The sequence below is a fragment of the Pyxicephalus adspersus genome, chromosome 7 (genome assembly GCF_032062135.1).
Source record: "Pyxicephalus adspersus chromosome 7, UCB_Pads_2.0, whole genome shotgun sequence".
Classification (NCBI taxonomy): domain Eukaryota; kingdom Metazoa; phylum Chordata; class Amphibia; order Anura; family Pyxicephalidae; genus Pyxicephalus; species Pyxicephalus adspersus.
In genome coordinates, this window is record NC_092864.1 from 53,381,686 (window position 1) to 53,390,984 (window position 9,299).

Below are 9,299 nucleotides of genomic sequence, written 5' to 3' on the forward strand. Positions count from 1 at the left end.
CGGGGAGTTCCGCAGCCACCGACCCCAATACCGGGACGGTCCGCAGCCACCGACCCCAATTCCGGGTCGATTCGCTGCTACCTTGCTCAATTCTTTGAAATCCCCTTCTAGTATCCTCAGTTCCAGGATTCGTCACTGCTCCTGAACCCTAACCGAGAGTTCCTACTTCTTAGCCTAATCTCAGCTGAACTCTGTGTTACTCTTCTAACACCCAGCACTTTTCTATGACTTTATTTCCCAATAAAATGGTCGACTTCTGATATCTGTGAGCTCTCCGGTTATTAGCACCGCTCCCCGCCTATTCCCCGCTTTGTTTTATATCGGGACACGGATCTCATTAATCATCACGGATCTCATTAATCATTTCTCGCTTTCATCGTGACATATCCTACCTGGGACCAGATACTTCTCTTCTCCTGTGATTGGACCAGATACTTCTCCTCTCCTGTGATTGGCCCAGAGCGGCTTCCTGCTGCCTCCGGATTACACTTCCCCCACCTTCTACACTCCGAATTCCCCCTACTGCTCTAAAGACAGGGCCAGTACGTCACTGATCACATGACCAGGGTGCGGCGATCAGGGTGCAAAGCATTGTGGGATTTGTAGTTTTAGTTTTAGTATAACTTACTTTGCAGTAGAGAAGCATGTAAGGGGACAATATTTGGCCAATGTGTTTGTTATGTGAAACATTTTACCAGAATTGTGTTTACTCCTCATCTCTTTCTTACCAGGCGGATCTGTGTTAATTAAAATGTATGTGTCTGAATACTCATGCAGAGCTGGATAACCACAACCCTGTACTGGGGGCAAAAAATCACATAATGATCACTGCTTTAAATAAGAAGCCAAATAATGGTGGAGTAAGAAATGTATACAAACACATAAAAGGAGTGAGATATGTGGTGATGTATACGGTGACATGCAAGACTTCACTGAGATGAATAGTGGTATTCATTTCGGACAAGAATCTGACTTGTGTACAGCAGTTGATTGAAGTTTTTTTATAAATTACTCATGGCAGATCCATGAATGGCGATCAGAAACTACCGCTATGCAAGTCAAGGAAGGATAACAAAGGTCAAAGGGCCGCCTGCAGTTGTTGTATAGTTCAAGACCTACAACATGTGGCAGAGACAATATCATGATACAATGATGATTTTAGCAGTCTGTAAGGATAAAAATCTGACCACCACTGCAAGACAGAAATTTTTGCCACTGACCATGATAGCAAATGGCACTTTTCCTATTGACGCCTGTGATTTGGTTTTAACTGGGGTTTCCAAGACCGGACTTTTATTTAGAAGTCTCCCTTGGGAAAAAAAGGAAAAAGCTAATCCAGTGTAACCTATGACTTTTTTTTTTGTCTGCAGAGTGAATATACTTTGAGCTAAAAGTTTGCAATACATAAAGAAGTAAACACAGGCGATTGATTCCATTAATAACATATGATGTGCTATAATTAATAGATTACCTAATAATAAATTGTTTCCCATCGTTACTTATCACATTTTTCCCCAAGCCACATAAATTTACATGCCCCACAGTTATTAATACTACATTTATTACTGTCTCTGATTCGTGACGTTACCAGGATCACAGAAATGATTGGTTCTTCTGTGTAGAATCCTTCCATGTCCAATAATTACATTGTTGAACTATGCATACAATTTTATTTTTTATATTTAATGGCTTCTGTTAGTATGTATTTCACCTCTGCCAAAACATTTTAAATTTGAATTTTACCCTGGCTTTAGTGTCTTCTTCTGTTGTAAATTGTAACAAGGTGGAAGTATTTGTGGGACTACAAGTGTCAGGAAGGGTTAAAGAATAACACAAAACACTCAGGAACTGCTTAATTAATAGTTAGTACTTATATTTATTGGATGTGTACAATGGTCCAAAACAGCAACAGTTCCATCAGCAAGATCACATGACTCGGTTACCCCAGGGAGGGCCCATTTTCATATCATCTAACTGGGAAGAGTCTGGCAGGGAGAACATGGCATTTCCTCAGGGTATCTAGAATGTCAGCGTCAGCACTCAATTCTNTGATATCTGCAGTTAACAATTATACACATAACACAACCTAACAAATTGTTACATGACCATTGCTAGTTCATTTTGACCAAACCTCCTTGTTACATTATAATGTGAAAAAATTTGCAATTATTATAGATTGAGATTATATTTTATTTATTTACCAGCTGCTTTCTTTCTCATGACCTTTCGAGGCAAAACTGCCATAACTTTCTTATCAGGTCACTCCCAACCCAACAAGTGTGGGAAGGAGAACACAAGATGATCACAATGGCATAGACCAGACATTTTACACAAATCCACCTGTACATCCAAAATATATCAATTCAGTATTTCATGTTTTTTGTATTTAACGTGCTAAAAAAAATCTCTTAGGTGGCTCTCTAGTAGAATATTTAGAAAGCCTCACCATTCCTGCTACATATATGTTCTCCTGAAACAAAATAACTGTCCCAAGAGAACACTTTCTAAGCACCTGGGATGGTGACCATTTTCAGAATGAAGGTATGAGTTATCCACTGTGGGCTTAATTTGTGTGGTGTGGAGCAACAGTCTACTCTAAGGATTTAGTGGTCTGTGAGGTCCTAAAGGTTGGCGACCACTGGTGTGGAGACAATATTGTCTTGTTCTTCATGTCTTAGCTCTACATCTAAGCATACCAAGAATCCAGGTCTGTTACATAGTTGAATAAAACGTTGAAAATATTATATGAAAAAAAGTGCTATGGACCGTTAGAAGTTAGAAGAATTTACAGGCATCCCAATATGTACATAGAGATGGAGATAAAGCATAGTCTTTGTGTTACTCTAATTTTTTTTGTTCATTTTATTCAAGCAAGGTTGCAGGACAAATAGCTTTAAGAAGAAATAGGAGAAGCATTGCATGTCTCAGTGCTGGTCATTCAGAGGGTGGAGGAGTTTCATTATATTTATCACCCCCTGCATACAAATCTGTAGCATAATTAGATCATGATGAGTGCCATAAACCTGAGCAGTGTCCAGGTGTACATGACAGCAGGAGGGGACCTAGGACCTACCTAACCCACACCTTATAGAAATAGGTCCCTTACCAACAAGAACCTTTGTACATAGCAAAATGCTATGTCCAACCTGTGATTTCATTGCATGATCACCAACATTGGCTGCTCAGGCAACAACAATAATAATGTGTCATATTACTATTCCTCCAGCTGGGTTAGTGGCTTCTGTAGGTAACCTGCAGATGTAACTGTCTCCCCTTGAATGAAAGTAACCAGGTCCAGAAACTTTTATCTAATGTCTATAGGTACCATATGTAAATTCCCTAAAAATCATAAATCAAATATTGTAAACAGGTTGCCATAACCATTTAAAGACTGTTTCTTTAAATAATGAAATGTGTGTAACCCCAAACATATTTTGTGAACCCATGAACTTTGTTGCAATAGGAGAGCTTTTTCCTTCCTGAAAGTTTTAAATTATTTGTAATTGTATTTTATGGTGACTGACAGCAAGCTCATAAAATAGAAAACCTTCCAATGAAGATTACATTTTTGTTAGTTCAGGTCAGTTTAGCAGTTATACTAGGCATGGAAAAGGAATCTCACTGTTTAGAATATGAAGTTTAAATTTATTTACCTCTTTTTTTGTATAATACCTTATAGAAGGGAGCTCAAATTCCCTGTACGTTTATTTTAATCACATTTCCAAATTATCTTCTTTTTGTGGGCCATAGATGATTTCCTAAGCACAATAGTTGTTATGATCCTTCGAAAATCATATGATTTTCTAGAGATGTATATATTGATGCAGAGAATGCTGGCTTACAGTTTGCAACAGCACACACTCATGAATAATAAACATAAAAAAAGCAGATTAATAAATATAAAAATTAAACTTTAAAACTTCCAAATATATATGCAAATATTTGACCCCAATATTTTAATAAATTACCATTTTAATGCTATATACCACATAATATGTCATACTAAATCTGCTCCAAATACATAGTACTCCACTTTCAAAACCTATTTTTACATATACACATAATTTATAATAGGGGCTACTACCATAGACATACTGCGTAAGGATAGGAACGTTACAGTATGTATAGTATTCAATTATCTATTTTCCTGATACCCCCCATGCCAGCATACATATGCTAATACAGGCACAGAGAAAAGAAAATGATGGTATATATGGTCATCAATTTTATGATTCCTTTATAACTACTATGCCATACTTAAGTAATACATTTTCCACCCTAATCTGCATAGAAGCAAATTAGAGGCATCTCTTGGAAAAGTTGTAATGACCTTTATTATGAATTGGAGTGAATGTTTTTTCCCCATTAGTCCTGGGCACACATTTCATTCCTTGAACTCCTGGGATTTTTTTTACGACTTCTTTCAGCCGTTACAATAGCTCCAATTACAGTCACCACTACAGTAAATGTGATGACCAGAACAGTCACAGTTTCTGCTACACAGAGTCGAGTGTCCAAGGAGGTAAGGGGTCTTCCTTTTAGTGCTGCAGGGTCTGCACAATACAAGTTACCTCCATCTTGTAAGTTTATTTTCTGTAAACTTCCTAATTTCCCAAACACACGCTGCAGATCACAATCACATTCCCAAGGATTAAATGAGAGCAAAAAAAGAGTTCCAGGTGCTGGCAAGTTGCTCAAAGTCTGGAATCGCAAGTGACGTAGATTGTTGTGTTGCAGATTAAGGAAGGTGAGGGAATGGAGAGGTGTGAATACCCCAGAGGGCAGATCTTGGATCTGGTTTTCAGACAAATCAAGGAATTCAAGTCTTTGTAGAACAGAAAAGTCATCACTCCTTAGGCTTTGCAATTGGTTGTTTTGGAGCAGCAAACGACGAAGCTGAGTAAGGGACATCAGAGCTCCAGGCTCCAACTTAAAAATTAGATTTCCTTGCAGATCCAAGAGTTCCAAACTATGCAGGTGTTGAAAACTGTTTTTTGTGACACTTCGCAACAGATTATAAGCAAGATAGAGATGAGTAAGAGAATCAAGGCCAACAGAAAAGCTGCCAGGTAATTTTTCAATTTTGTTTTCAGTAAGGTCCAGGATTTGCAAGCTCTGCAAGCCTCTCCAAGATCCATCTTTGACTTCTGAAATTGCATTCTGTGCCAGTAGCATTGCATGAAGTCTCCAGAGGTTGTGGAGGAGAGGAAGGGCATACAAGGAACAATCAGAGAGCTCAAGAAATTCAACAACCAGTGGAGGAGAGATTGAGACGTTTAATAGGTTTGTTCCTGAGCAATTTACAAAAAGGGAGCTGGAGTCACAAATGCATAATGATGGACAAAGGGTAAGGGGGGAAATTATAGAAAAAATAGGCAAGATGAATAGAAGCTGTGGCACTGATGAAGTGGAGGTAAACCGTGTAGATATAGGCAATGGTTTAAGGAGGAATTCCATTCTGGCCCTGCAACAGGAAGAATGAAAGGTTTTATTTGTAGATCACATCAAATATTGGTACGTGTTGGGTGGTATGAATGCACATGTATTGATTGAAATCAAGACCTAATAATAGCAGAACTGTATATATTACTAAATATTATCAACTAGCATGTATATAGTGCCAACATATTACCCAGCGCTGTACAAAGTCAGTAGTCATGTCACTAGTCACACTAGAGTACTGCTAATGTGCAAACTGGCCAATGCCCTAAAGTAGACAACAAGACAAAACTACACACACAACAAGAATTACACTCAGACATTCCAATAATGGGACGCAATTAGCAGTGTGCAATGAAAGTTTTCTGAATTATTAAAAAAGTACAATTTTGAATAAGTGTTTGCTTTTCTCAAGAAAATTCTGTTCACATGACTTGTGTCCTGGTTTAAAAGTAATTTTAGAACAGTTATACAGCTGCATAAAGCCAGAATGTCAATTCCTAAAGGTTAAGCACACACCTAAATACATAGAAAATCATAACTACATACAGGTATATGACAGTTGCTTTACTGCCAGAATAACTTGTATTTCTGTCTATTCAGTCCTGAGAGTAATGTTAGCCATACACTGTACAATGTGAATGTTCAATCTCTGTTCATTCTTCTCTACCAAAACTGTGTAAAATTAGGAAAACCCTAAACAATTCATGCAGATTGTAAAGATTGAGCGTTACACTGGTTTGCTATAGAGCACAGTCATGCATGGCATGGGAGGCTGAACTTTTTCTGCTACATTTTTACTTTCAGGTACAGGCCTGCTGTCCAACTCAGCCTTATGAATGGACAGGGACAGGAGAAGCAGCATACAGATGCACTGATAGACAGATTCTAGTATGTTGAACCAAAGCATGGTACCAAAACATAACATAATGATATGGACAGGACAGGCCATAGACCAAGTCAGGGGACAGACAAAAATGATTAAAAAGAAAGAAGAAAACTGGAGCTGGAGGCAGAAAAAAAATGCTTTCTAAGCATAGAATATAAGGACAACCAAAAGTCCAAAACCAGGACAGGACGAGTTCAGAAACCTGGATCGTATACCGAATTCAAAGCAAGGTCACAGTCAGATAAGAATGTTAAAAATGTCTTTAGCAAAGTTTGAAGCCTTGCATTGGGATGATGCTGGCTGGGCTACTGTACCTGTGCTTCGCAGAATAGAAGAACGTACCTGCACCTGCAGAGGTCCTGAGTAAGTGTACGTTTAATTGGAGACTGAGACTTGATGAGATAGGTGAGGAGGTCAAAACTATTATTCCCCTAACAGGTGCTGATGTGTGTGTAAGACAAGAACGGGACACCGAGAGCTTGTGAAATTCACCCTCTGGAGTTATACGCTTCAGAAACGCTGTCAATTGTGGTGTCACTCAATACTACAGTGTGTGCACCCTTCATTGGAATTCTGTCAGTCTAGGCGCTATGAATAGTATTCATTACTCTGCTCATATACTATCCCTTCAGTATGTGTGCAAAAAAGGATTTTCAAAATCACATAACTGGCTCTATCTATCACTATGATGCTAATAGGTTTGTAAGCCTTGATGCTAATAGATTTTATCAGATATATACAGTAATAAAACAAAATGTATTATATATATATATATATATATATATATATATATATATATAATTAGAATAGTGCTTGGTAGGAAATCCCAGGCCTCAGTACTTTCTTACTACTATATGTTACTAATTATAAGTGGAACCTGATGAGCACAGTCAGCACTTCACTTTAATTTCAATACTACAACAGCATGATTTTCCTGCCATCATTTTTGACTATATTTCCTTAGACAATGGTATTTTGTACTCACTCCTGTGTGTTTCAGCACTTCCTGTGGTATTTTCATAGTATAAAATAAAACTTTACCACGTAGATTGTGAGCCCCTTATAATGGTGAAACCTAAGAACTTGAACACAGAGATCTCCGTACCAGAATCACAGAGAGGTTAGCAGGCTGTTTAACACTTTAGCATCTGCCAAAAACGAATACATTTAAGTATACAGACCCTTTTATTATTATTATTATTATTATTAAACAGGATTTATATAGCTCCAACATATTACGCAGCGCTGTATATTAAATAGGGGTTGCAAATGACAGACTAATACAGACAGTGAGTCTTAGCTGTGAATCCTGATGATGTTCCTGGCTCAAGTTAGCTAACTGCATACTATAAACATACATTAGGATGAAAGCAGGCCAATTTGCAGTAAGTATTAAAATGCATCTGAACCTAAAAACAAAATGATTTATTGTAGTTTACTAGTTCCTACATGAGTTCCTTAGTTTGTTTCAGCAGATTGTATTGTCATCTGGTGATCCTGCTTGTAACACATAAGGTGTATCTGTAAAGGAGTAGCATTGTCACCTTAGGACAGATTGTGTGTTAGGACTATAAAACACCCCTCCCATTCTATTTCTCTAACATAACATGTTTTACTACATTAGGTTAGGGATTTGCTGGATTTCTAGCAGCATCAACAGGTGTACTTTGCACTTATGAACTAAATATTATTTTGATGTGTCATAGTTACACTTTACATACAATTGACTCCGTATTTCAAGCTGAAAACAAAAATGTAATATATTGCAGTTTGCAAGTACTGAGGTTATAGAGATGTGATGGCTGCATTAGTTGTATTTTCAGAAATTACCCGTTGATTTTGCCAGAAATAAAGTGTTATTTTCTCTTCCTGCAAACTGCATAAACAGACGTATCTTTCATATGTAAACTACTAGTCATATTAGTCCACCATATAATAGAGATAGACAAAGACAGACATTTTGAAAATCCAGCCTGTGTGTATGATGGCTCCTTTCATAGATACAATGGAAAAATTAGTTTAGATAGAAAAAATCAGGAAGTGTGTGAAATCTCTGAAAGGATGTAGAGGACTGCATAAAAGATTGTGCTAATTGTGCCAAGACTTCATGCACCTGCAGGACCCATTCTTCTGCTGCTCATTCTCACAAAACATTAAAAACGTTGATATAGTTATAAAAATAAAGCAGATATCTCACACATATAATGCTTGAAAATACTAAAAATTCCCTCTAAACTTTTGTTTGTTTGTTTCTAAAAGGGGGCAGGAAACTGCAGCACTATTCAGGTCTTCTTTCATCTTCCTGTTTTTCAGGTGAATGCTAGCATTGCATTTTCTTTCCTTTCCGTTTTCTTTCCTGTTTAAAAAATAGAACATGTTACACTATTCATGTGTTCCTCATTATTCATTGTTAAGGTCAAAGATAAGCAAGTAAAAAGTGTTGTTGCCATGTTTTCATTTTTGTGTTGGCCATTGCAGGTTAAAAATGTTAAAAAAAGAATGATTTAAACCTGAATAATTGATTATAGAGCAATAAATGATTAATGGTGCTACCTATGCTCTTTCAGTCTTTATTATTACTTTTTGCATGAATTCATAGTTGCCAATCCACAGTTATTATTCTGACAGTTGTACCCTGATGTGATGAAATTTGGTTTGCTGTAGCTTATGGCATCTCGCCCAGGATCACTTCACTTGCACTATCTGATTAAACAGTCCAATGAATCTGCTTTTACATGACATATTAGTAGAACGGTAAAGAGATGAAAAGCATGAGCAAGTGATCTCCAGCTTTTCAGGTTTCCAGAAGCAGACAAAGTTACAAATACAAGTGCAACAACTTTGGAGTTTGATTGAACCAGACCACTTCTACATTCCCCAGATGTACACATTGGGCCTGACTTATTAAAGCTCCAAAGTTATAGAAGATACACTTTTATCACTGAAGCTGGGTTATCCAGCAAATCTGGAA

The 9,299-nt window shown here is 37.4% G+C and overlaps 1 protein-coding gene across 1 annotated transcript in view; it reads right to left on the minus strand.

The window, feature by feature from the left end:
* Positions 1–470, minus strand: part of PRMT2 (protein arginine methyltransferase 2) — an 8,591-nt gene extending 8,121 nt beyond the window's left edge. The window contains exon 1 of the mRNA XM_072418473.1: positions 393–470. The gene's annotated coding sequence lies outside the window, so the exon portion shown is untranslated. The remainder of the gene's footprint in view (positions 1–392) is intronic.
* Between the last annotated feature and the right edge of the window lie 8,829 nt (positions 471–9,299).